Raw genomic sequence first — 2,500 nt, 5'->3', positions numbered from 1 at the left:
GTAATCAATTGGTAAGGTATTAATAGGGGATACGTGGGTATTAATTAATAAGGACTTAAGAAGGGATACGTGGGTAATCAAATAATAAGGAATTATTATCAAATAACAAGGAATTAACAGGGGATACGTGGATAGGTAGGTAATAAGGAATTAAGTGAGGATAAGTGAGTAATCAAATAATAATGAGTTAATAGGGGTAATTAATCAATCAGAAATTAATGGGGATACATGGCTAATTAAGTGTTAAAACTAGCTGGGGATACATGAATAATGAATGGAAGAAAATTCATAGGGATACATGGCTAGTGAATTCATGAAAAGTTAATTATTGGATACATGTCTAATTCACAGGGGATACATAGCTGGTTAATTAAGTAGAAATACACGATGTTTAATATGCATGAGAACAATTGCAGATCATAAGACTTTAAGCTCGTTTATTTTTTATCTTTATATTACAATCTACTGTTTTGTGTTTTTAACAAGAATTTAACGTTTATGAATTCAAGATATTTATTTCATTATTTAGTTTTTATTAGGCATGTGCTTAATTATGCTATCAGTTCAAGAGATTTATGTCCTTTAACGGAAAAAAATCACATATTTGTTTACTTATGACTAAAAACAGATATACTGGACATGCTTGCTTAATACAATTTAATAAATGGACTATATACTTATATACATGAACGTAAATGACACATGTACTGCACAAAACAAATAAACAGACAGACAAACATAAAACAGGAACATGCATCACTCACATGACATATAGAGAGAAATAATTACACACACACACACACAAACAAATACACACATGCACAAACACACATTCATACAAACAAACACACACACACAAACACACACACACGCACACAAACAAACACACACATGCACAAACACACACTCATACAAACAAACACACACACACGCACACAAACAAACACACACATAAACAAGCACACACAAACAAACGAACAAACACACAAACAAACACACACGCAAACCCTCCCTCGCGACAGCAAAGGAATATACAATTTCACAAGCCTGTGGAATCGCGAAGGTATGGTGCAAGCTAATTTCGCCTTTAAGGACACAACACATGTATCCAGGCCGTCTGTCAGTCAGTCAGTTAGTCAGTCTGTCAGTCAGCCAGTCACTCAACCAGTCATTCGGCCAGTCATTAATTGATTAATTAATGAATTCAGCCAGTCAATCAGTCAGTAATTCATTCATTCATTCATTCATTCATTCATTCATTCAGTCAGTCAGTCAGTCAGGCATCTATATGAGATTGTGCGTGGAATGTTGCATCTTGAATCTCATTGCAAAAGGGCTTGTGAGCGTGGGAGTTATGGCAGCCTGTTCATCCTGCAAGTTTGCAATGCTCGGGTGACAAAGGGGAAAGAGCAAATAATAAAGATGATAAATATTTTTCTTCTTTTCTTCTTCTTCTTCTTCTTCTTCTTCTTCCTCTTCTTCTTCTCTCTCTCTCTCTCTCTCTCTCTCTCTCTCTCTCTCTCTCTCTCTCTCTCTCTCTCTCCTTGTCTTTCTTATTCTCTTTCTCACTGAAGAAGTTACAGGCGTCTCAACATTATTATTTTGTGACCTACATATATCATTCTTTTGTCAACATCTTTTGTTATCGAGTATAGTCGAGAAATAACTAAAACGGTGATGCATATGTATGTATGCATTGTACGCAAACACAAATAACACGCACACACTTACCTACACACGCACACACATACACACACACACACACACACACACACACACACACACATACACACACACACACACACACACACACATATATATATATATGTATATATATACATATATACATATTTTCATATATTCCTATCTTAATACCACTAAATGTAATTGATATCCCAAGGCTATTACTCGACGTCGGCGTAAATGAGGACGGATCACTTTAACTGCTCGATTTATAATTTACGTCAAAGGTTGATGCCGAAGGTTAATATTTCCTGCTCATGTTACGGCGCCCTCGCTTTACAATTGATTCCAGTAGGATAATGTTCTCGCCTTCCTTGGCAGTCATTTATGAGACGTCACCAGCTGATTCAGAAACGCTGATAGTAATTTACGAATGTGCAATACGCAATTCATTGTTCTCTATTAATGATTTAAAAAAGCTAACGGTAATTCAGAGGCTTTGACAATTCATGAAAACTAATGATTATTCAGAGACGTTAACCCTAATCTACAAACGTTAACATTAATTTAGAAATACCATCAGTAATACAAAAAACACTAACATTAATATAAATAGCAATTATTCACAAACGTTTATAATAATTCAGAAGCAATCTACCCGGCATTCGATATGTTAACTTTGAATTTTTAGATTTTTTTCCGGTCACTTAAAATCAGTTTCCCGGTTTTAGAAATAACATTACGTAAGGCATATACAATGTTGCTTATCGAGTATATTCTAATCCGAGTTACAATTGCCTCCATGATACTAGTAGCT

At 34.9% G+C, this 2,500-nt stretch overlaps 1 protein-coding gene across 1 annotated transcript in view; it reads right to left on the bottom strand.

Moving 5' to 3' along the window:
• The window catches only part of LOC125040974, a 10,559-nt gene that overhangs the window by 1,918 nt on the left and 6,141 nt on the right, over window positions 1-2,500 (bottom strand). The gene's annotated exons all lie outside the window — the stretch shown is intronic.

The sequence above is a fragment of the Penaeus chinensis genome, chromosome 29 (assembly GCF_019202785.1).
Source record: "Penaeus chinensis breed Huanghai No. 1 chromosome 29, ASM1920278v2, whole genome shotgun sequence".
In the NCBI taxonomy this organism is placed as follows: Eukaryota; Metazoa; Arthropoda; class Malacostraca; order Decapoda; family Penaeidae; genus Penaeus; species Penaeus chinensis.
The sequence above is the reverse complement of the archived record's forward strand: the minus strand, read 5'-3'. Positions and strand labels throughout refer to the sequence as shown.